General features: G+C 45.3%; 1 protein-coding gene across 3 annotated transcripts in view; it reads left to right on the top strand.

The window, feature by feature from the left end:
- The window catches only part of GSE1 (Gse1 coiled-coil protein), a 444053-nt gene that overhangs the window by 57294 nt on the left and 360720 nt on the right, over positions 1–26039 (top strand). The gene's annotated exons all lie outside the window — the stretch shown is intronic.

Below are 26039 nucleotides of genomic sequence, written 5' to 3' on the forward strand. Positions count from 1 at the left end.
ACATTTGTAAATCATATTTGCCTAATAGCCTGAAGGCAGGTCCTCAGGTGGCTGAGTGGCTGTTAGAAAGCTGATTATAGTGCTTTTAGTGCTTTTTATTTTATATACTAGCTATTTACATTTCTCTAGTTGCTTAGTCATCCAGGTGTGCAGTTCAGCTCCACAGTGTGCAGATGTCCGGATGCTTGTCTAGCAGCAGATTCCAAAGCATTATGGGTAAGGGGGGGTCTAATCCCTGCCAGTCAGTTCAGTGTGGAAGGTGGGAAAGTAATGGGAGTCAGGCTTCCAAATAAACCTGTGAGCAACCAGGAATGCCAGTAGTTATATTTCTATACCGTCCTTAATCCAAGGATCACAGGGTGGTTTACCATATAAAAACAAGAAAATGCATGACATAGTAACAAAAACAATAATAGATCATAGATTGTTTAATTAGATAAAGGCCTGAGAAAAGAGGAATGTTTTTGCCTGGTGCCTAAAGATATGCAACAAAGGTCCCAGGCAACCCTCCCAATGGAGAGCATTCCACAAGCAGGGAGCCACCACAGAAAAGGCCCATTCTCATGTTGCCACCCTCCTGACCTCTTGTGGAGGAGGCACACTAAGGACCTTGGATGATGATCACAGGGTCCAGGGCTGTGGGAAGAGACCATTCTTATTCTTATTGGCCTGCCCCTGTGCCTCTTTAACACCAGCCTAACATGCACAGATCCAACAAATGAAGTTTTTCTGTTTGGTCTGCATGCCAGGAAAGGCTTCGCTTGCTAAATGTCTGCCATATCAGCTGCATGTTGTTGAAAATGTAGCAAATTATGCGGTAGGGTTTTGTGTGTGGGGTAAGTAATTTGCAGTCCTTTTAAAGCCAAAAAGTGAAACTTGCCTTCATACAGGAGTATGCAGAAGACCAGGGTTGACGTGCAAATGCACTTCTCATTGAATATGGGAGAGAGAAAAAGAAATTTTGATGCGCTCTTAGGTAGTAGTTGCTCAGTATGTTCCAGACTGGCAAAGATCTGTCATTTCTATGCAATAGCAAGTTTGCTTCCTTGCCTTAAACACACCATAGAAATTTCCTTTTCTGATTGGAGGTACAGTATTCCCTTCATGCATATTCTTATCTCTTGGCATTCAAAATCCTCAGGAGTGTGTGGTCATCTCTGACTATGATGCAACCTCTCCCCATTGCATACAAGTAGACTAGCATGTGGCAATGACTTCCTGCAGGAATAGCCTCTGTCATTTCTGTGGTTTTGCACATTGCAAGGGGGACAGGGAAGAGAACACATGGATAAATCACACCTCCTATTTGTGTATGTTTAGGAAAAATTGCCATGGAGGAAGTCTTGTGTTGACTACCTGGTAAGATGTGTGAGTGTGACCCCCACATATCAGACTCTCCTATCTAGCTCCCAGGGCAGAGTCTGAAGGTATGTGATTCAGCAACCTTGATGAAGCTAATGAGATCTAGGTCCAGATCTAGGTCCAAGCGGGAGACTGCTTGGGAACTTTATGTCTGTCACCCTGAGTGCCATCATGAGAGAAATGCAGGATATAAATGCAATGAAATATACCGTATTATCTCCTCATGGGAGAGATAGTTTGCACTAACATGTTAATCCTAAAGTAAAGAAAGTGAAAGCAGAATTTATGGGGGGGGGAGGAAACTTGATAATGGGTGAAGCTGATTTCAAGAGTGTTTCTGTAACCAGATTTCTGAAATATGGCAACAGCATTGCTTTAGCAACAATCGCAGTTGTTCAGCTTAAACCACTTGTAGAGTGTTGATTTCCAAGTCATGGAGGCAGACGATGAAGTGGCCTCAATACTATTTAGTGCTTGCTTGTGGAGCCTTAAAGGATTGGACTATCAATGGTGACATATTTCTTGGCCTCAGAGCCAAGCTTTTGAGAGAGCCCAAATAAGCATGCTCCCTAAGATAGGAACTCCCATTCTGCCAGCAAATGGAAAAAACGGAAGCCCCAGGATCCTTGAAGGAGGTGTTTCCAAGCTGACTGGCTTCATTCCCTCCCTGTGGGAATGTGTCTTTTAAATCTGAAAGTCAGCTGTGTAAGTGGAGGGGAGAGATTTTCATGCTCCTATGACTTAAGAAGCCTTCCAGAGGGCTGTTTGCTTTTCATCTGAGCTTCCATCCCCTTGGCTAGAGAGGACAGCTGCTGATAATAAACTCACGACAGGCCTTAACGAATGACATTGCAGGACTGTAATAAAATGTGATCTAATATTTGAGCTGCCTTCCTAACCCTGGGCTCACCATTTGAGTCAGCCCCACTGTACAGAGGCTGCTGTAGTACAGTGGTACCTTGGGTTACATACGCTTCAGGTTACATACGCTTCAGGTTACAGACTCTACTAACCCAGAAATAGTGCTTCAGGTTAAGAACAGTTTCAGGTTAAGTACAGACCTCCGGAACGAATTAAGTACTTAACCCGAGGTACCACTGTACATTCAGTACTGGGAGGAGATAGGCTGTTTTGAGACATTTGTATTCAGATTCTTTTGTTTGTCTGAAAATCATTTTGCCTTGAGCCGGTGGGGCTAGCAGTCCTCTTTTGAACAAGCATTGGTGTTTAACATGGTTGTTCAAATCAGCTCTGGGGAACTTTGCAGCTCCAGACTTAAGCAAAGCCTGTGGTTGCTTCAAATCAGTATATGTGAAGTTCAGTACAGTGGTACCTGGGTCCAGCATCTTCTTCTCACAGTGGCCAACCAGATGCCCATGGGAAACCCAAAAGCAGGACCCGAGTGTGCTGCAGCCCTCTCCTCATTTGTGATTCTCAGCAAATGCCATTCAGAGGCATACTGCCTCCAATAGTGGGGATAGGAACATAACCATTGAGACTAGTAGCCACTGATAACCTTCTGCTCCATATATTTGTCCAATCCTCTTTTAAAGCCATACACTACACCTTGGGGAAATCAAATTCCAGAGTTTAACTATGCCCTGAGTGAAGAAGTGCTTTCGTTTGTCTGTCCTAAATTTTCCAACATTCAGTTTCATTGGATGTCCATGAGTTCTAGTGTTATGAGAGAGGGAGACAAATTTCATCTAACCACTTTCTCTACACCATGCATACCTTTGGTTCCCTAATCCCACTGTTCCTAAAACTTCTGTGTAAATCCCTCTGTTTCTCTCAGTGATTCATAATGTGTTTCTTGTTCCCTTTTATCTTCCCAAGTGAGCCCTCTGTCTCTTAGGTTCTCTGCCCCTTAGGCAGCGGAGGCTGCTGCCCCACCAACCTCAGCCTGTGCTCAGCCAGCCCCCACCTGCCTGCCTCTTACTTGCATCCAGTCCAGGGGGTGGCATTGGCTTACTCCTCTTTAGTCCCAATGCTGCCCTTGTAGAAGTCAGCAGGGAGGAGGTTGGGGACAAAACTGGAATTAGTTGCCTCTGGCTGTCCTGGGCTCTGGTTCGGCTAGCTTTTGATCTCCCTTGCATTCTGCTTTACCAGTCCTTGTGATCAGCAGTCATCTCTGCTTCTAGGACCTCCTCCTGGTCAGCCATCTAGGCCTGAGCCAGCCCCCACGCAGCTCCTCCTTCCCTAAGTAGTGCATGGGGCTTTAATCCCAGTCAAACAGACAGCTATCTCTTCTATCCCAGAAGTTGGACTGTGAACCTTTTGTTGCTTTGTTCCCCAAGTAATTGGAATGTTCCATGCCAGCGCTCTGGCTCAAACAGTTGCTGTCAGATGCATCATTGCCGCAAACTCAATGAAATACGTGAAATGGGAATGTATCTGTACTCTGCATCTAGCTGGTGTGTTTTGTAAGTGTTTGAATGCTTAGTGGTGTTCAGGCAAAAAGAGCTTTTTATCTAAACTATTGATCTGTTTCTTGTTTTGCCATTGCTAGGGTTGCTTTGACTGAGCACCTTGCTGGATTTTATTTCAAACACTGACCAGCTGGGGTTGGTTGTGGGTCAGGCTCCCCCAAAGGAGATGGTGTTTTGGAGAGACTACTGTGTCTTACTATTTCTGCTCCAAAGGACATAAAGTACTTCCTCATACAGTGCAATTAAAATATGAAAGTAAAGCTGCTATCCAACAGGGAAACTGACAAACTAGCCAGCAAAACAAACGGCCAAGTGGAAAACCTGTGCCTTGCAACACCCTCCTCAATGCTTAAAAGATTACATTGGGCAGGGTGAGGAAATCCATATATATCTTGTGGGGAAGTTTGCTTTGCAGCCTTGAAGCAATGGATGTGAAGACTGTAATCCTGGTTGTGAAAGTTCTCGCTTTTCAGAGTAGGAGGAGCAGGGGTAGATAATTTTATTTGTAAAATTTGTATATCACTTAATTGCCAAAACTATTTACACAGAATCTTAAGTATGCATTCAAATGTTCAATAAAAGTCAGAAGTTAAAACAAGTTGACCTAAAAAACCCCAACTATACATACAACATACACTTTCACACACATGTGCACTCACGCACATATATGAAAATTATCTATTAAAATGCTTGTTAGCCTTACATTTCTGGGTAAACAAGCAGAGCCAGCATGGGAGATGCTATGAGGCGAGACAGTCATCAGGGGGTCTAATTTGGCCCTTAAGTCCATTTACCCTGAAACCCTGCCCATGTGCCAATCAGCTGACGCAACTTTGATGTGTGAATGATGTCAGCTGATGGGCTAGGGTTGGTGGGGTTCAGTTCTCTGTTGGCTGCACCTGTCAGTTTCCCACAGGGAGCTGGCATGCACAGCCAAAGCAGCAGGGTTTAACCCCCACTTATCAGCTGATGAACGTGTGTGTGTAGGGGGAGTTAAACCCTGCTCAGTTTGGCTGCAAATGTCAGTTCCCTTGCTGATGAGCGGAGAGTTCAGTCTTGCTTGGTGCTGTTTCTCCAGTTTGTTCTCTGTAGAGAGTAATCACGACCCCTGCAAAGAGTTATCATGACATCAGATGACTAACAGGGGGGTGGCCACTTGTCAAAGTTGGCCTGTGGGGGTTGGAGGAGATAACGCTCTGCTCCACTGGGCCAAAATGTTTTCCTACGCCTGCTTGAAGATACATGAGTCCCATGTTGTATACAGCCCAGATAGGGAATGCGTGTGTCACCAGACATTGTCATACTACAACTCTAGTAATCCCCAACCGATGGCCATGCCAGCTGGTGTTGCTGGGAGTGGAGTCAACAAACATCTGTTGGTTCTCCACCCTAGAGGTAGGACTTCTTGGGGAGGGACCACAATATGCTGCATGCCAAAGGTACTAGAGTCAGTTGCCAGTAAAAAGGGCAGATAACAGGTGGGTAGAGTGACTTTCCTCCGCCTGAGATCCTGGAGAGTCACTGTCAGTCAGAGCAGGTAACACTGGGTCAGTTGGGCAGAAAATCTGACCTGGGGAAAGGGAGCTTCCTATGTTCTGCTCACAGTAGTCGTCTTGCTTGCTGTAGGTGCTTTATACTAAGAGTTCTCTTCTATCTGGTGTGGCCTAGGAATGTACTTTGCTGTTCCTTTATGCTTGGCAAGCTTCTAGCATTTGCAAGCATTTCTCTTTCAATTTGCTGGGGCAGCTGCTGAAGAAGTCACAGGATCAGCACACACTGCCTGCCTTGAGGAGGCTGAGATAGAGAAACAAATGTGATTGATGTGTGCTGCATAGGAATCCTCTGGAAACAGCGCCTCTTATAACTGCAGCAAAATGCACAATGGGGCTATAGCTCAGCGGCAGAGCATCTGTTTTGCATGTAAACGGTGCCAGGTTAAATCTCTGATACCTCCAGGTAGGGCTGGGAATGTCACCAATCTGAAATCCTGGAGAGCTGCTGCCAATCTGTGTAGGCAATACTGAACAAGATAGGCCAATGGCCTGATTTGGTATAGGGCAGCTTCCTGTGTTATCATTAGTGTAGAGAAACTGAAAGTGAAGCTACAGAAAGTCCTGGGCAAATCTGTGCTGCAGGCTTAAACTGATTGAATGCATTCCCCACTTTGGAAACCCCACTCCTGAATTTTAGGGACTCTATTATTGTGCAGGGGGCAAATTCTCAGTGTCTTTCCCTAATTACAGTTCCCATCTCAGATTCTTTGGGAGAAACTATGACAAACTGATTAAAACAATGTAGATATGCCCAATACATTGTCCTGCACTTTACTTAAGTGAGTTTTGCAGCTCCTTTACATGGGATAGGCACCTAATCCATACCCTGGGTAAGACAAAAACTAAGGGTAGTATCAGCTAAGAGTAGAATCACTGAAATGTATAAACCAAGTTAGTCATTCCTATTCATTTACTGGGTCTACTCTGAGCAAAACTAACATTGGATACAACCCTTACATGTTTTTTGTTTTTACATTTGAGTCAGTGTTGCTTCATAAACTTAAATTTGAGTTACATGTGCTTGCCACCTGGCTTTGGGCAGGTAGCTGATTCTCACCCTCAGTCTGCAAATGGGATTGGCCTGCCTAGCTTGAGAAACACTGGATTGGTTTTTTTTTTAATTTTTAATTATTATTAATATTATTACTCATACCCCGCCCATCTGGCTGGGTTTCCCCAGCCACTCTGGGTAGCTTACACCACATATAAAAACATAGTAAAACGTCAAACATTACAAACTTCCTGATACTGGGCTGCTTTCAGATATCTTCTAAAAGTTGTATAGTTCTTCATCTCCTTGACATCTGATGGGAGGGCATTGCACAGGGAGGGTGCCACTGCTGAGAAGGCCCTCTGTCTGGTTCCTTGTAACTTCACTTCTCATGGTGAGGGTACTGCCAGAAGACCCTTGCAGGAGAACCACAGTGTCTGGGCCGAGCAATGGAGACACTCCAGATGTACTGGACCAAGACTGTTTAGAGCTTTAAAAGTCAGCACCAACACTTTGAATTGTGCTCAGAAACGTACTGGGAGCCAGTGAAGATCCTTTAGGACCGGTGTTACATGGTCCCAGCAGCTGCTCCCAGTCACCAGCCCAGCTGCCTTATTCTGTATTAGTTGTAGTTTTCAAGTCACCTTCAAAGGTAGCCAGCCCCACGTAGAGCACATTGCTGTAGTCCAAGCGGGAGATAGCAAGAGCATGTACCACCCCAGTGAGACAGTCTGCAGGCAGGTAGGGTCTCAGCTGGCATACCAGATGGAGCTGGTAGACAGCTGCCCTAGACGCAGAATTGATATGCACCTCCATGGACAGCTGTGAGTTCAAAATAACTCCCAGGCTGCACACCTGGTCCTTCAGGGGTACACTTAACCCATTCAGGACCAGGGAGTCCCCCACCCCCACCCACCCCATGTCCCCCCAAAACAGTACTTCTGTGTTGTCAGGATTCAACCTCAATCCATTAGGCGCCATCAAACCGCCTCTAGACACTCACACAGGACATTCACTGCCTTCACTGTTTCTGATTTAAACAAGAGGTAGAACTGGGTATCATCTTCATACTGGTGAACACCTAGCTCAAACCCTCAGATACTCTCTCACAGCAGCTTCATACAGATGTTGAAAAGCATGGGGGGAGAGGACAGAGCCCTGAGGCACCCCACAAGTGAGAGCCCAGGGGTCTGAACACTCATTCCCCAACACCACTTTCTGGACATGGCCTAGGAGGAAGGAGCAGAACCACTGAGTAACAGTGCCTCCAGCTCCCAACTCCCCTAGACGGTCCATAATGATACCATAGTCAGTGGTATCAAAAGCTGCTGAGAGATCCAGCAGAACTAGGAAACAGCTTTCACCTCTGTCCCTAGCCTGCCAGAGATCATTGACCAGCATGACCAGGGCAGTTTCAGTCCCATGATGAGGCCTGAATCCCAATTGGAAGGGATCCAAATGGTCCGTATCCAGGCGTGCCTGGAGCTGTTCAGTGACCACATGCTCAATCACCCTGCCCAAGAATGGAAGATTTGAGACTGGGCGATAGTTGGCCATAGTGGCCAGGTCCAAAGATGATTTTTTAAAAAAGTGGTTTAATAACCGCTTCTTTAAGCGGGTCTGGGAAGACTCCCTCACAGAGGGAAGCATTCATCAGCCTTTGGAGCCCACCACCCAGCCCAGCCTGGCTCACTTTTATGAGCCTGAATGGGCAAGGATCAAGGAGACAGGTGGTCGGTTTCACTTGTCCAAGCAGCTTGAACACATCCTCAGAGGTAACAGATTGGAACTGATCCCATGCAACTTGACTAGACAGGACTCTAGCACTCTCCTGCCCCAGTCCTGCTCCTACGGTGGAGTCTACCTCTTTCTAAATCTGAACAACTTTATTTGCAAAAAAAATTGCAAAATTATTGCAGGAGATCTTGGTGTCCTCACCAGGCCCCAATTGTGAAGGTGGTTCTGTTAAATTACGAACTACCTGAAAGATTCCGCTGCTACTGTTTTCTGCAGATGCAATAGAGGTGGCAAAGAAGGTCCTCTTCGCTGTTGCTATCACCACTTGGTAGGTTCGATGTTGAGTTCTAACCCATGTTAGAACTCCGATTCAGAATGAATTTTCTGTCGCCGGAAAACCATGGCTTGTTTGATGGTCTGAATCCTGTATAGCAGCTTAACTATAGTTTCTTTACTGCCAACAACCTGTGTTCTGAAACCATGATTCTAGATTCAGGTAGGTAGCCGTGTTGGTCTGATGCAGTCAAAATAAAAAAAATAAATTGTCTAGTAGCACCTTATAGACCAACTAAGTTTGTTCTGGTATAAGGTTTCGTGTATCTGAAGAAGTGTGCATGCACAGAAAAGCTTTTACCAAAACAAATTATTTGGTCTATATTAAGGTGCTACTGAACAATTTTTTATTTATTTTTATTTTTATTCTGAAACCATGGTTTGTTGTTAGATTGTGAACCTTGGTTTGTTTTAACTTTGATATCGTATTAAGTGTGAATCCAGCATGATTCCTTTATGATAGCTAATTAAGCCACAAAAGCAAATTGCAAGATCAGCTGGAAAACAAACCAAGCTTTCAAAATCTTTCTTTAACATTGCCAACATTTTTCCAGCCTTTTGTCAAATTTCCTCTGACAGTCAGGAATCCAGCAGGCAAACTTATCATTTCATCTCCATGCTGGGGAAAGAAAACGTGCTGCTGAATTTTCATCCTTACTTTAATTGTGTTAAAGGAACAACAGAAAAGGAAGCAACATTCTAATTTCCTTCTCCTTGGGCCTATGGGCTTTATCAGTTTCCCTCTTATTTAATTAAAGAATTTTTATCCCACTCTTCAGTCCCCAAAGCCTATCAGAGCAGTTTGCAGATTACTAAAAAAAAAACAGTTCCAGATGTGAAGTTTACAATATAAAAAGAACACAACACAGAAGGAAAATGAATTGGGAGGGAGGAAAAATAGACCAACTCAGGTACCAGTTCTTTGTTACAAATTCTTAAAATACCCAGCTGGGATGGAGAAGGTCAAGAAAAGGAGGAGCCAAAACCTACTGATCTCTCGGCCATGTTGATGGAGTGGTGTTTCAATCCTTTTCTTCCCTCCTCTGTTATAGCCTGGTGAAATGACTGCTGCCATATTACAGTTAATGGAGGGAGGATCCTGGCTTTGCAGCAGAGCTGGTGACGGCTCTCTATTCCCTCCCTGTTCTGCTGCAGTTTGATGACAATGCTGTCTCTTCCGTTTGGGGCTCCTATAGTTGGGCACACAGAACCATCGTCCCGCATCCAGGTGCATCAATTTTTTCCTGCAGTCACTTTTCAGTCGTCCTCAAGGACTGTGTAGAGCAAAACAGCACACTTAAGTTTTTTATATGCTCTGTTACAAAGTGATTCCTCTATCACATGGGAAACAGGGCATGTAAGTGTTGGGCTAAATAAATCATAATTTAATGCACCTTAAGAGGTTCTGCTTCAAGTTGTACTTTCTTTAGAGTGCTGCCTTTGGATGTTTTGTGATCCTTTTAAAATTTAAAGCTTGATGAGAATAAATGTTTAAAATGCTGGTGGCTTCAAATACCAGAATTGGGGCTGTACATTTAATTAGACAGATACTAAATAATCTTCATTGTATTGAGGGGGAACACCATACATTGTTGGAGTCCATAGAAAACATCAGTGCCTAAAGTCCTTAGGCCATCTTCAAGTAGGATTGGGAAAAATTCCAGACAGTTGCTGCCAAGCAGTGTAGGCAATACTGAGCTAGAATGTCTTGACTCTGTGTAAGGCTGCTTTGTATATTCCTATGGCATAGGTCATGATTTGTTTGGTCATCTGTGGAGCAACTCATGGTTAAATCATGGTTTGTTCTTGGCTTCAGCTTAGCGTTATGTTCAAATCATGCCCTTGAATTCAAGACTGTTACACCCCACCCCAATCTCCATGAGTGGTGCGAGATGCCAGGGGTTGCTGGTGCACTTACCACAGTCTGTGTTTCCTTTGGGGACAATGAGACAGCAGAGCCTGTGGTGTCTTTATGCTATATGGTTTATTTTCACATATTTGCAACCGGTGTCCAGATGGAGAGACTGCATCCCAAGAGGATCCTGTTCCCATTATTGCTGCAGCCTCAGATTCCAAGGGACTCCATACATCATGTTTGACCTCCAGCTTGCAAAATAGACACTTTTTCCTTTTTGCTTACCTCATTGCTCACAGCAGTTCTGAGAAATTTCCCCTCCCAATTCTGGGATTGTCTTTTGCTAATTACCCAGAGCTCAAGGCGGAGTCTCCCAACTCTGTGTCCGGCAGAGAGTCTTCTGCCTTGCTAATGGCTTTCTTGATGGGTTAATGGCTCAGCGTTTGTTTCATAATGGCCCATCCCCAGGCGATTCCTTAGTCAGGAAAACAAGTCCATCCTGTATTTTTGTACTGCTAAACCCATTGATTAAACTCCAACACTTACTAAAGCTAGGAATTATGAGGCTTCTTAAATTCTAACTCCTTTACTGAATCCAGAGCTTTTAGGGGAACCTTGCCCCGCTCAAACTTGTAACAGTACTATAGTACAGGCATGTAAAAAGCCACCTTTCTACTGGCTTGTAGCAAGTTTTAATCAACATAGGAAATCAAGAAGCTTAATTTGGGCTATGAAAAAAGAGTTTGTTGACTGGGAGTTTACTTGTAGAATGGAGTAAGATGCTTTTGTGTTCTGTAATAGACCCAGTGGTGAAAGTCACTCCCTGGTCCTCTTCATTCAGGAATTTTCTGTATCTCCCGATGCCCCTGAAGCAGTTAAGATGTTTGGGTTCCTTTTCCTGCTGCCTTTTAGCTTGCTGTTTTTCTTAAACTGGGCTTTCCTTTCTTGCTCTGGCTAATGTCACGAGTTCATGGAGGGCTTATATGCAGAACATACATATTTCTACCAGGAAAGGGAACAGGTGCTGCTGGAGTCTTTTACCCACACATGAAGTATTGCAGAGTACATCTGTCATCGCATGAATGTCAGCAGGAGACACTCACATCTGTTTCCCTGTAGCATTTGTTATCAAGAAGGAAGGGATTGTGGGGAGGAAGGGAGGGTGGGGAGAGAAATAAGAGCTCAGCATGTCACTTAAGCAAAGCAGTGGCACTTTGCCACCAGAGTGTTTGTTCAGGACTTCAGGTGGTCTTCTGTCCCCAACGTTTTCCACTTATCAAATGCAGGCATCATTTCTTGGCCCTTGGGGTGCGTATGAGAAATGTGGGTGGGTGGGAAATGGGTTGTCATGTGTCACAGCACTGTAATTTCTCCACCCTCCTCTTCTCTTTGGCATGCTGTAGTGCTGCTGAACAGCAGTTCCTGCTTGTTTTGGCAATGAGGAGAGCATCTGCTTCAAGAAATGCACATGGAAAAACTTCCACTTTGGCTCTGTCGGCTGACTCACAGTTCTGAACTTGCAACTCTCCCAAGTACCTTTCATGCAAGGAAGTGAGTGAAAGATGAAGGGCATGGGGGATAGTGGGAAACATCATAGAAGGGCCAAGCAGAGGCAAGGTGCTGTGTAACAATAGAGTTGGGAAACCAGTGAAGCCCCTGCCAGTTTTTCCAGAAACCCCAGGACAGTTTCTATATAAAACTATTTTTTCTTTGTGTTTACTAGCTGGATTGTTGGAGATGCTAGTTTTTATTTAGGAGACAGCCGGGGCTCTTTTGGAGTGCATTTTCGGCTAATTGGGCAAGTCTATTCTCCTCTTTTGGCTGATGTTCTTTTGATGGTTCTTGTCTCTTGTAATCATGTAAAAAGGCCTTTTGGTTCCACACAAACCAGACAGTGCCTCTAAAAAGGTTGCTCCCAAGTCCTCTTTCTGTCTGGAAGAGGGCAAAAGACTGGATAATGCTGTATTGACTGATTCATGAAGACCAATAAGTCTCCCACTTCTTTTGCAAGTTTGCCCCTTTTTAATTTTTTTTTTTGGTCTGTGCTTTGTTAACACTTAAAAATTCCAAGCACACCTCAAGGGTTCGGGTTGGGAGTAAAAGTAGGGCAATTGCTTGATAGAAATTTTCTTTTCTTTTAAAAGGCCAGTACGCCTCAACAAATCCTGAGTCAAAGCCTGCTTTTTGTAAAGATTAATCTCCTTTCCTAGTACAATGGGCCATCCTTAGCACAAAAGTCCCTTTTACATAATTTTCCCAGCAAATAAAGGGGGTTGCCCATTTAGACAGGGTGCTCCCCAGCAACCTCTGTGTCAAGGGAAATGGTAAGGAAAAGAGAGAACACATCAGTAGTGGAAACATATTTCAGGCAAATCCATGCCAGCATCATGTTTTTGCAAGGCTGAATTCATATTTTAGATTCCCAGGCAGTGCCATCAAATTTTTAGGGGGACAGGAGCCTCTGTTTGGGGAAAGGAGTGGAACAGTTAGCAAGGGGAGATTCTATCTTCATTATCATTCCTAGGCCTAGGGCACCTCTCCAGATGTCTTTTTTATTGGGTATACATGACGATTTGTACTCATGATAGCATTGGGGTGGTTATATGCAATCCTGCTTTCAACATGGTTAGCACCTGCAACATAACAGCTTCATTTCCTAGGGTAAAAAACATCACCCTGTCTGCCTACTCTCGTAAAGGGTTGGCATGGAAGGCTCATCAAAATCATGTCAAAAAACAATTTGTTGAACTCCTTCAGTGATACTCCCTCAATTGCCTTAGTCCACAGTGGTGTGGTAGGGAAACTGTGAATATAAACATCATTAGCCACGGTGTTCACATCAACAATGAGAGGTGTGCCTGCAAATATACCTGCAAATTTCACAATTAAAAAATCAAAAGGAAATAACCTGAGAGGAAACAAGCAATTAGCAGACACACAGGAAACAGGACCTCACTACTTTAGGGGCACTTCATCACAAAAACCAGAATCTACAAGGATGAAACTTCCAACTATAGAAACAATAGTAATAAAAACCTCAGTGTTTCTTAGCCAGTCCGTACTGCCAGACTGACACTATAATTACATGTTAAGTGAAAAACAATCACCTCAAATCAGTTCTGACAAAACAAGAGAGGACAACACAGAAACAACTAGAATGCAAGAGGTTGGCAATGATGTTGCCCAGATTCTCCATAAAAATTCAGGAAAGAAATGGAAGGAAGGCAAGTTCAGACTAAATGGCTGTACCATTTATCAAAAAAGCAGTGAAGTGGTATATATGCTAATATGGTGAATGGAATATTGCACCATTATTCTAAAGTGTTCATTCTAATTTATAAAACTTCTGCATGGGAAAGAAGCTAATAAGAAGCCATTTCAGAATCTTTGCTGACCTTGAAACACTGATCCAAAGTGATACAAAATTTTGAGATATTCATGGAGGTAAAGGATCTCAATGGCTACTAGACACGGTGGAAGCTATGTTCTGCCTCCACAGTTGGAGGCTGTAGTGCTTCTGAATATCAGCTGCTGGAAACCACAGGAGGGGAAGTGTTCTTGTGCTCAGATCCTGGTTGCGGGTTTCCCATAGGGATCTGGTTGGCACTGTGAGAACTAAATGCCAACCAGATCCCTATGGTCTGGCTAATTAAGGAGCAATTCAGTCATTAAAGCCACACCTTGCTGAATAGGAAGTAGTCATAAGAGAGAAGCTACTTATCAAAGTTACAGGGGATCTTTGCTGAATGGGACTTAATGTCTAAATAGACATTGTAGAAGGACCTTGTCTATGGGACAGGCCATGTCAGATAATACAGAGCTATATTAAATGCCATGTGGCGCCATAATTTTAATTCTGCTTGTAGCTAATTGTAGAAAAGCCATACCTCAGCAGCACTAAAGGACCCTAGCACGAAAGCAACCTGACCCAAAGCTGAGATCAAATAGATGAGATTGTCTTCCTGTCAAGAAAAGTGATAGGTTTGACAAGAAGGTGATAAAGTGTGAAGTTAGTAGAATCCAAATGTTCTTTGATTTTAGCATAGATTGAAAAATATGATCCAAATTAGGGGTGACCATCCTCTTTTTCTGTCAAGGGCCATATTCCATTTGGGGTAATCTGTTGTGGGGGGGCTGCAAGCTCATAGTAGGTGGGGCCCAAGTCAAAAGTGGGTGAGGCAAGAACAAAGGTGGGTGAGCCCCACTTTTCTCTCTTTTTGTCACCTCTTTCCTCCCTGATCCCCCCTGCCGCCACCCACATGAAGTTGGGTCAAAGGTGTCATCTGACACTAGAGCTTCAAGTTGCCCATTTCAGATCCAAGTGAATGCATGTGATGACTCACCAGGATTTATGGTCAGAGTAATGGTGTCAAGGGCATAGGAACTAGAGGATTTCTAGAGCTGAAGTTCCAGTGTCACAGACACTCTTGATGCCTTGATGCAGCAGCCCTCCTCTTGCAGCAAGTAGTGCATTAAAAAAAGAGTAGTGCATTGATTTAAAAAAAGAGGGGTTGAAGCTTGGGATGCAGCTCCTGCCTCTCTGTAGATATTTTGTGGGAAACCAAAGTAATTAAAGCAGGGGAGAATACAAGGGAAAGCTAAAGGTATGTGTGGGGAGACCCAAGCCTGTCTGTGTGGCTGGATCTCTGCTTGTTGGCAGGCAAGCTAATTGCTGCATTTCACAGCCCAGTAAAGCCCATCTGCTCTGTTCTCTGGCATTGCACGCATGCCCATCAAGCACATTAGGCCACCCAGCCTTGCAGATGGATCTGGGGAAGCTGAGCATCCCAGGCAGAACTCCCTCACCTGCCCTCTCACGCTGTGGTGGATTCCAATGACGAAAAAGAGTTCTGCTTCTCCAGCTCTTGGGCGAAATTTCCAGGATGCATGAAGCACCCCCAGCTACATAACAGGGTTGCTGTAAGGTTAGAACTGTACAGTAGTTAGTACTCTACAAAATGATATTGAAATAATAAAGGTTTGGGTGTGGAATATGATAATAACAGCAAGAATAATTTCATCAGTTCTCTGTGCCACCAAAGAATCCTGGCAACAGTAATTGACCCCTTGCAGAACTACAGTTCCGTGCAACCTTAAACTAAATGTGCTTTAAATGGATAGTGTGTATGCAAATACAAAATTAGGAGTATTGCAGCTCAATGGAAGATCAAACTGCTTTGTGTACAAAAAGTCCAAGGTCCTCAAATGAGCACAAGAAATGACAGGGCTGGAAAAATAACCTGCCTCTTAGGGATGCAGTACACAGATGGACCGATGGGCTCACTTCATAGGAAGCTTAGGCATTTTGATGGGATTGTGATGGTAATGCAGAGAACCCATAGAGTCAGGCTATATCTGATTTCAAACCACCTATCCAGCCTTCCCTTAACTGAACAGAATTCTCTTTGCTCAAGTTATGTTGAGAACCAGCAGCCCCTGCAAGAACGCAGAGCATGCAACAAAACAAATTGAGGCACACTTATTTACATGATCACAATCCTTTCCTATCCTGCACCAGGGGATGAATCTGAAATTAAATGCATTAAAATGCTTGCCAAGATCAGGACTTTTTGACCCGGTTTGCTTGCTGCTAATGAGTAGTAGTGATTGCATCTCCTGTCTCTTTCCAAAGGTTTGTTTCTCTTGCCATTTTCTCTTGCATCCTCTGTACTCCCCCACCCCTAGCCTTGTCTGTACATACGCAAATGTAATCCAGAGATTGCAAGTAAGAGATGTCACTTTTGAATGCCCCCCCCCTTTAAAAAGAGCTCCCTGCACAGGTGGGTTCTTCCTTAGGGCTCTCCACACTTCCGTTTGTGCCTGTGCCTAGCGAGCCTGGGTCTGAGCAGTTTTCCACTTGTCCCATGCGTTCTAGGCATGGATTTGAGTGGTTTTGCCTTTGCTGTGCTACTTTCCCCCAGAAAAACATCTCTTTAGCACTAAATCAGAACAAATGGCAATATGCAGAAACCCCAACTGCTGTTTGTTCCCATTCAGCCCTAAACGGTCTATTTTCTTGGGAGAAAGTGGTGGGGTAAACACAAGCGTGGAGAAACCCTTAGTTTACCTTCTCTTGTGCTAGTTTTCAGCTTGCAGAGAGGTGGCTTTAAAAAAAATAATGTAGGTGAGCTGTCAAAATGTGACGTATACTCCATATGTACCAGCAGTCTGAAGTGGTGTAGTCCCTTTGAGCACCTCATTTTGCTGCCTGTGTAAATTAGGTTGCAGGGACCCACCTTTTGCTTACACCAGTGGTTTTCAACCAGTGTGCCATGGCACCCTGGGCTTCCTTGAATGATGGTCAGGGGTGCCGTGGGCAACACTGGCCTCTCTCCCACTTTTCTTCCCTCCCTCCTTGGGTGCCCTCTCACCCCTCTGCCTCCCTAAGGCTTGCATAGCTGTTTGTTGCAGCAGCCCTGGCTCCAAGCTCCCCAGGTGAATGTTGCCTCTGGAGCTGGCCAGGGGGTGCTTCCCAGGCCCCTGTGGGGCATTGTGAGAAGGCACATCTCTTTGGGGCGGGGGGCGGCGGGGGGCAGCTCAGAGACCGGGGAGAGGAGAGGAGGCTGAGGGAACACTCCACAAGGGAGGGTGTTTGGAAAAGAGTGAGAAGCTGCCAGCTCTGCAGGCAAAGGGTGATATAAATGGGCTCCTGAGCCCCACAGGGGTGCCACAGAAAGAATGTAGTTGGTCATTCGAGGCGTGGACTCAGAAAGGTTGAAAACTTCTGGCTTATGCTATTCTTGTTATGCTGATGGTGATGTATTATTAGTATCATAATACTAATAATAAAGAAATACAAACAGTAGCAAAGTGTTGTGTCCAACTAAATTTTACCCATAGTAGACCCATTGAAATTCATGAACCTTAGTTAGCCATGCTTATTAAGTTCAGTGCATCTTCTCTGAGTAGGACTGGCATTGGATATGACTTAACGTTTTGGACAAATAGAATTCATGCGTTCCTGCTCTAAGATATCCATTTGTGAGTGTGTGGCCAAATCACACGACTGGAATCTTTGTGTGCAAATGGGGATTTTTATCCCAGGATAGCTGCCCCCTCCCACCTTCCCGGGAGCATCCTGTGGATCATAGTAATGTAGACCATCTCTGAATCTATCACCAATCCAGGACTCTCAGCCTTTCTCAGCTCTCAGGACGAGGTTACCCCTGTGTGGACTCTCAGTGGCGTAGCGTGGGGGGTGCAGGGGGGGCTGGCCGCACCGGGCGCAACATCTGGGGGGGCGCGCTCGCCGCCTCTGGAGTCGCCGAAGAGCCTCGGGCGCAGGCTATAGCACAGCCCCATGTCTTGGGAAGGAGGAAGCCCCGGCCATGGGCGCTGCCCCCAGGTGGTGCAGCAGGAGCCAGGCGGTGAAGGGGAGCCCGGGGGAGCGGAGCCGCCGCGGGGACACGGCTCGGGAGCTGCCGCTGAGGAGCCAGAACATCGTCCCCGGGAGGAGAGGAGGAGCGGTGGCGGCGGCGGCTGCTACTGCAAAGCAGGGAGAGAAGGAGGAGGCGGCAGCGGGGAGCCGGGCAGGGAAGTTGCTGCTGGGGATGAAGAGGCGGCAGTGGCGGGAGGCGGACTTCTTTCCCTCTCTGGTGCTGCTGCTGTGAGGCGTTTGCCAGCCCACCGGCCCCTCCTGAGCGGGATATGGGTGGGCGGACGGGGTGGGCGGGGGAGAGGCGCCAGGCCCGCCTCGTGCCCTGACAGGAGCCGCCACTGCGCCCGCGGGCGCCCTTGACGCAGCGCCCCTCATGCCGCCTCGAGACTGCCCCTCACTCCGCGCTCGGCTTCAGGGCTGTCTTGCGAGGGGGCGGCAGGAAAAGGCTCTGAGGAGAACCTCGCTCGCTGTCCCGCGTCGCTTTTCCTCACGTCGTTTTCCCTTTCCCTTGAGGGGACGGGGAGGTGAAGGGAGCCCGCCTTCCTCCTCGCACGTGGCGAGTCGTCGGTGGAGGTAGAGAAACCACGCACATTAGATATTAATAATAATAATAATAATAATAATAATAATAATAATAATAATGGTTTGAAATTTAAGACTCCCCCCCCCCAAGCAAAAGGCATTTTCTTGCCCTGCCCGTGGACCAGGAGGTCATGGAGGGCGAGACCTTCAGCAGCGGGGCCCTTATTTGCGCTGCCAGCCTGACCTTCACCCTCTTACATATAGAGAGGAAAGGAGACAAGGAGGTGCAAAGGCTTGCGGGGCAGAAGTAAGCCCCGCTGAGTTCATCAGGGGTGCCAACGTGAATACAGTATGATATTGGGGGGGGGAGGCAGGTAAGCCCCGCCCTGCATAGTTGATCACATTGGCAATGCCCATCAACTGGGGGACTGGCCCCCTCAAATGTTTTATTGGGGGGCCTGAAGCAGTGGCGTAGCGTGGGGGTGCAGGGGGGGCCGGGCGCAACATCTTGGGGGGGCGCGCTCGCACTCGAGTGCTAAAATCCACGGGTTAGGGGGCGCAAATTACTTGCCTTGCCCCGGGTGCTGACAACCCACGCTACGCCACTGTGGACTCTTAAGAGCTTGGGACATGAACAGCTGATGCAGGAGCAAGGAGACAGATTCCCCATTCATATGGAGCTGAACGGAGAAATTGACCTTCCCCAGTGATGTCATTGTCAAGTTGAGCCGCGCATGGCAGCCGCTACAGTGTGGGACAGGGCCTCTTTGTCGGCCTGACACTTTTTGGCTCAAGAAAAACAGTGTTATGAATTCAGTGGGCTGGGGTTTCCTTCTTCAACAGCTGGAAACGGGAGATGTTCCAAAGGCTGCTGGGGCAGCTGAGAGGATTTGGATTGGGTTGAGGTCTGCAGTTGATGGGACCTGGCAGAGGCTGGTCACGTGTGTGTGTGTGTGTGTGTGTGTGTGTGTGTGTGTGTGTGTGTGTGTATTATCTCTGGGGTATTATTTGTGTGTTCTGGTGGTGGCAGACAGAATACCCACATCATGTGGCAGTGAGTGCAGAATTCAGCTTCCTGTGACTCTTATAAGTTTCTAGACCTCAGGCTTGTGAGTGTTTGAGGAACGCCTCCTGAAATCTCAAGTACCAGAGAGGAGATGGGGAGTAAGTGGATGGCAGGCACGTACTTAGTTTTCCACCCCCCTGCATAGCTCCTTGCTTTTATTTTTCTCCCCTTCTCAAGCTAGCAAAGAAACAATAAAAAGGATTGAAATATTATACAAAATAAGAGAGGATTTGCAAATTTACTTGACTGGAACAATATATACAGGTTACAGAACTTGTTTTTATTTTCACAAGATTTCAGTAATTTTTTGTGTGGGGTGCTAAGAGCCGTGGTAATGTTGATGGCTGGGTATAGTGTATACTCAACATGAAAAAAATATCAGCACCCAAAAGAACTACATTACGCAAATAGAAGCACAGTTGCATGCCCCTCCCCAATTTGTATATTTTGTTCTTGCGTTCTTATGCTCATCTTCACGAGGGAGAAGGAGCTGGGCAGAGCATTGCAGATTTTTTGTTTGCTTGTTGGTAATCATTTTATTTACCAGCCCCAGCTTTTACTTTCTATCACCCACACCCTTTCAAGCCTATGCTTTGCAGTCTTAACTTTTGGTTAATGACTGCATTTATAATCCTTGACTGTACTGAACTTTATTATGTTCATATTATCTTTATTGCATTTGGTGCTATTGTTTGCTGTTTTAATGCAGACCAATTTAGAATTAAATCTGAATAAGGAAATATAAAAGTGAAATGATTTTGAGTAACATAGGTGAGGCCAGGTTTTGAGTAAAGGGTTGAGTTGATTGTATAAATTGTATCAGTCCATTCTGCAATATGATGTTGGGATTGATTGAGCTATTGTTCTCTTTAATTACATCTATAGATGGTGTGTAAGTGTAAGCAAAATGACATGAGACCTTTGATTCTCAGACTGCGGAAGCTGTGACATTATCTGGTGAAATCTAAGAAGCAGGGAGGGCCGACCAGAACTTCTATGGATGAGGGGCTTCAGTGCGCCATGCATCTGCTAGATCCTTCCCTAAAGCCCTACAGAAGCAAATTAAATTTTGTGAAATAAACAAATCCATATAGATTTCATTGATTTCCATAATTCAGACTACAGACCCCCAATTTTTGATGAAGAATCTGGAATTTATTTTAGTGCATACCAACCCACCCACAATATGCCACTGCACATCCAAAACAGCTCACTTTTAGCATCCTTCACCAATCTTAGTGACTTTCAGTACCATCGACCATGGTATGCTTCTGGAGTGGCGGTCCAAGTTAGGGGTGGGTAGCATTTCTTTGCAGTGGCTGCAGTCCTGCTTGGATGGTGATTTCCAGAGGGTGATGCTTGGGGTGTGTGCTCTTTGGCTCCATGGAGCCTTCAATGTGGGGCTCCTCAGGGTTCAGTTTTATCCCCTTTTTTAACATCTACATGAAACCACTGAGTGGAGTCATCTGGAGTTTTGGAGTACGTTGTCAGCAATATACTGATGACACTTAGCTCTACTGTGTCTCCTTTAGATCTGCAGGTGTGGCAGTGGATGTGCTGAACCGTTGTCTTGCTTCAGTAATGGACTGGATGAGAGCAAAAAAGCTGAAGCACTGTTAGCGGGCAATTCCCTAGATCGAATGGATGGGAGGCAGCCTGCTCTTGATGAGGTTACATTCCCTGTGAAGGAATGAGTATGCAGCTTAGGGATACTGCTGGATCTTTTGCTGTCACTTGAGGCTCAGGTGGCCCTGGTAGCACACAGGGCCTTTCATCAGCTCAGGCTAGTGACATAGTTGCACCCCTTTCTGGACAGAGATAGCCTAACTTCTGTTGTCTATGGTCTGGTAATCTCTAGGTTAGATCACTGCAGCACATTATATTTGGAAAATTCAGCAGCCAGGTTGCTCATTGGGGCAAGATGGTTTGAGCATACAATGCCAATCCTGGTCTAATTGCACTGGCAGCCAACTAGTTTCTGGGTCCAATTCAAAGTGCTGGTCTTGACCTATAAAGCCTTAAATAACTCAGGACCGCAGTACTTCAAGGACCGCCACTCTCCATATGAACTTACCCAGACCCTGCAATCATCTAAGACCTTTCTTCATGTGCCTCCTCTGTGAGAGGTCCAGAGGCAGCAACACGAGAATGGACCTTTTCTGCTGTGATTCTCCACTTGTGGAATGCTTTCCTCAGGAAGGCTTGGCTAGTGCCTTTGTTACATATCTTTAGGCACCAGGCAAAAACATTCCTCTTCTCCTAGGCATTTGATTAATTAAACAATCTATGGCCTTTTAAACTGTGGGGGGTATTGTTTTTACTTGTTGTGGTAGGTAAGTTGTGTTTTTATATTATAAACCATCCTGTGATCTTCAGATGAAGAGTGGTATAGAAATTGAATTAAAAATAACAACCTGGTGCCCTCTGGATGTTTTGGACTACAACTCCCATCAGCTCCAGCCAGCATGTGAAGGCTGGTGAAGGCTCTTTTAATATTAATAATGGGAAGGTATCAATGTCTTATCTAGTGCTTGGCATTAGATGCAAGTTGTTCCGTCCAATCCTCTATATGTATTTGCTTGCTGGTAAGTCTGAGCTTAGAGAGGCTTACAGCCAGGTAAATGTGTGCATGGCTGCAGACTCACAGATGCTTGTACTGATCTACCATATCAGGGCTGCGCTTGTTTCCATTTTTGACCTGCCAGTCTAGGTCAATGCATCACTTACAAAGCTTTGGGGCTCCCTTTGACCCCTCAAAACTGAAATGCTGCATGTGAAATGAAGTTACTGGATCAATAGACTTTTGCTGCCTCCTTGGACTGTAAGCAGCTTGCTTAGGAGGAAACAGTGACAATGTTCCTTTCCCACTTTTGTACAGATTACCTGGACAGCAGTGTGTGTGTTGGTGGGGTGCTGCAGTGATAAGACTGATTGTGTTTCTTGGCTGATCATGCCAATAAACTATTGACGTGTCTCTCTGGGCCAGTGGTTTAAAATGCTGTTCTTGCTGGCTGGCATTATGTAAATACATCTAACTCTCAGTCTCTGCAGCTGGCTGCAGTCTCTCTCTCTTTCTCGGGGCTGAAATTATCTCTTGATCCACAGAACAGACTCAGCCCTTCACCCCTCCACCAAACAGTGTTTCACCCAAGAACCTAAGGGACCCTTGCTGACCTTGCAAAGTTGAGAAGGACCTTTGCCTTTCTCTCTAGCTGGCATGTTTGGCTTGCTCGCTTGAGTCATTGGCAGCCCTTTGCGCCACAAGCTGCACACTCTGGAGTTGCACCTGCTCTCCCTTTGTGGCATGCCCTGCTGCCCTGTATTGTGTGTGTTAATCTGCAAGACATGCAGGGCATGTCATGTGCTCCTTGGCCTTTTTGTCCCCTTTCGACTTTGTGACACTGTAAGTTTTATCATTCCAAGTTGGAGGGAAATCACAAGTGTGCCGGTATTCCTTTTTATTGCCTGCCTTGGGAGGGAAGAAGTGTTTGGAGGAAGGACATTCTGATCCAACTGGGAGATGTACTCCAGACATCCTGGCTGCGGTGTCAGCTGAGGGAGGTTGTGGTGCAGTGGGGAGGGGGGTAGAGGGGAAATGCTCTCTGCACTTCTGTTTTTTCAGTTCCAGAACATCTGCAAAGTAACAAGGAGGCTCTGGCTTTTCTCCATCTTTTTCATCTGCTTGTCAGCCTCTCCCTCATGCCGCAAGCGTGGTGCTGGAGTGGTGTTTCCTCTTGGGCGTGCAAGATGGGGATGGTATGTGTGTGCATACACACACAGAAACACACACATATGCTTACACAAACACACACTCTCCACTGCTTGGTTAGTTATGTTATACTGGGCTTGGCCTAATTTTTGAAGTTCACGTTTCAGAACTCAAGAGCTGCTATTGTTTTAGCATTTATTCTTTGGCTTTGGAGGGCAAGCGATTCATTAATTATACTGGGCTTTTTTCCTGGTTTGTATCATTTGTGATTTCCAGCAGGCTTCAGCCCCAGCGCCTCTTCTTTTTGGAAAACAAGCACCACAATGGTGCTTCTGTTTACGAATATGAACTATAACCATGCAGAATCCCATGATTATTCAGGATCCCTTTGCTGCACTTCTTACTAAATAAATGAACAGATCTTTTAAATTCCCACCCTTCATCCTAAAATCTCAGAGCAGGATATAGTACAAACTACCATTCCCAGAATACATGAAACAATTTCCCCAAATCAGACCAAAACGAGCAGATAAAAAAAAAAAAACACCATTACAAATCTAAAACCGCAATATCCATAAAGATCATAAATCCTCAGAGGAAGTAAAGAATAACTTTATTTCCACATATTATTCTGCAACTCAGGCAAACAAATGGGTATTTACTTGGTGATAACATGTAAAAGGTGTCAGTGCCATATGTATTTCCAGGGTGGAGGGCATTCCATAGACAGGGTGCCTCTGCAGACAAGACCCTTTCCCCATATCTCTGCATAATGTACAGTGGCTGGTGGTGGAACATGGTGAAGGGTCTGCCCAGCCAATCTTAGGTCATGGGCAGACTGACTGAGGGAGAATTGCTCCATATCTTGACTCACTTCAGTCTTGAATTTCAACCTTGGTTGTTTATATTTGAGATGATGGAGGTCCTGATACTGTTAATATAAGGGGCTGCGCAAACAAGTTTTTAATAGTTGACGTTGCCAAGTGCATTGGGTGCCCTGGTTTCATCTGCAGCTCCTGGAAATGGGTTTCTGAAGTCTGTAATTGCCCAGCGATAAAGAGCAGTGTGGAATGTGAAGGGTTAAACCCTGCCCCTATTTCCTCTCTCTTCAGTTGCATTCAGCACCAGCCTGGCTTGTGGCTTCACACTAGGCTCACATGCAGAGGCGCTCCAGGCCTCTGGCTGGTGCCTGCCATTCATAACACATCTGGCTTCTCCATTGATAACTTTTGCACAACTCCTCCAGCTCCTGGCACAGCTCTCCCTTCCTAACCTCCCCCCATCCAACTGCCTCACTAAGCCCCCTTGCATTTATTACTGGTAAAGTGCTAATTCCCAGCCTGCCCAATGACTGGCCAAGGAGAGGCTGTTTACAGGAGCCGGGTGGCTCCTGGCTCCTGCCCCATCTCTGCAGCCGCACTGTGAGATGTTTATTCTCTAGTGCTGCTTCTGGGCTAGGCTCTTAGCTGCATGGAGCCAAGGCTTTTTGGTGCCTGGGACTGGCTGGCGGCAGGACCCAGGCCTTTTGTCTGCTCCAGGGAAATTAAAGTGAAAAGCCAGAGAGGAGGTTTCCTTGTCCAGAGGCCCCTTCCCTCCCCCACAGTCTCCCTCCCTCCCTCCCCCCTTTTCCTTCCAAGAACGCTCACTCCTGCCAAAGGCACATCTTTCATCATCTTTCCTTTTTTTGCATTCCATTCTGTTGTGGTACGGAGTCTGTGCCTGCACATTGTGTTGTTGTTGTTGTTTTAAAAAATAAAAGCACATGATCCCCATGACTCTGTCCACCATCATGGGCTCTTCTCCATTCCTTCTTCCTGAGATGTTATTGATTTACTAGGGGCTGTCATCCCTGCTCACATTGCTTGCCAACACGCTACCCCTCACACCTCCTTCATCCCCTCACAGCCTCTTCAGCCCCCCCCACTCCGCACAGCTCTATTCAGTTGTGATCCCCTCACAGTTCGCTTCACACCCCCCCTTGTAGCTCCTTCTTTTTTTTTTTTATAATATTTTTATTCAAAAAGTTTTCCATATAAACATAACATACATAAACATACATAAACATACAAAAACAGAAACAAAAACAAAACAAAAAAAACATGTACCATTTCATATCCTAATTTCTTATACCTTCCTTCCCCGACTTCCTCATGCCTCCCTTTTCTGTATTCCAAATTCTTATCAATTACTCAGCAAATCTTCCCTTATTTTAATTTAAGTTTAAGCTAACCTTCCTTGTTCTCCTTGTCTTAACCATTACTAATAGTAACCATTTACTTTCAGTCCATCATCATTCTAACTTTCATTAACTTTGTGATATTTCTTTAAATAGTCCTTGAATTTTTTCCATTCTTCTTGCGCTGTTTCTCTTCCCTGGTTTCGGATTCTGCTCGTCATTTCTGCCAAGCCCATGTAGTCTATCACCTTCATCTGCCATTCTTCCAGTGTGGGTAGATCTTTCGTCTTCCAGTACTTCGCAATAAGTATTCTAGCTGCTGTTGTAGCATACATTAAAAAAGTTATATCTGTCTTTAACACCCCTTGGCCAACAATACCCAAGAGAAAGGCCTCTGGTTTCTTGGTGAAAGTATATTTAAATACCTTTTTAAGTTCATTATAGATCATTTCCCAGAATGCCTTAATCTTCGGGCACGTCCACCAAAGGTGAAAAAATGTACCTTCCTTTTCTTTACACTTCCAACATTTATTGTCAGGCAAATGGTAAATCTTTGCAAGCTTGACTGGGGTTATGTACCACCTATAGATCATTTTCATAATATTTTCTCTTAAGGCATTACATGCCGTAAATTTCATCCCAGTGGTCCACAACTTTTCCCAATCAGCAAACAAAATATTATGACCAATGTCCTGAGCCCATTTAATCATAGCTGATTTAACCGTTTCATCTTCTGTATTCCATTTCAGCAGCAAATTGTACATCTTTGACAAATTCTTAGTACTGGGTTCTAACAGTTCTGTCTCCAATTTTGATTTTTCCACCTGAAAGCCAATTTTACTGTCCACTTTAAACGCTTCATTTATTTGATGATAGTGCAACCAATCTCTCACCTTCCCTTTTAATTTCTCAAAACTCTGCAATCTCA

Source organism: Podarcis raffonei, chromosome 8 (assembly GCF_027172205.1).
Source record: "Podarcis raffonei isolate rPodRaf1 chromosome 8, rPodRaf1.pri, whole genome shotgun sequence".
In the NCBI taxonomy this organism is placed as follows: domain Eukaryota; kingdom Metazoa; phylum Chordata; class Lepidosauria; order Squamata; family Lacertidae; genus Podarcis; species Podarcis raffonei.